The following is a 337-nucleotide window of genomic DNA, read 5'->3' on the forward strand; positions in this document are numbered from 1 at the left end:
AAGCCTGTGATATCAGTTAACTAGAAGTGGATGTTAACTTGTCATCTACCAATAACTACCAAGCCTGTGATATCGAAGTGGATGTTAACTTGTTATCTACCAAAAACTGCCTAGTCCGCGATATCAGTTAACTTGTCATCTACCAAAAACTGCCTAGTCTGTGACATCAGTTAACTAGAAGTGGATGTTAACTTGTTATCTACTAACAACTACCTAGTCTGTGATATCAGTTAACTGGAAGGGAACGTTAACTTGTTATCTACTAACAACTACCTAGTCTGTGATATCAGTTAACTAGAAGGGAACGTTAACTTGTTATCTACTAACAATTATCTAG

Source organism: Lottia gigantea (assembly GCF_000327385.1).
Source record: "Lottia gigantea unplaced genomic scaffold LOTGIsca_94, whole genome shotgun sequence".
In the NCBI taxonomy this organism is placed as follows: domain Eukaryota; kingdom Metazoa; phylum Mollusca; class Gastropoda; family Lottiidae; genus Lottia; species Lottia gigantea.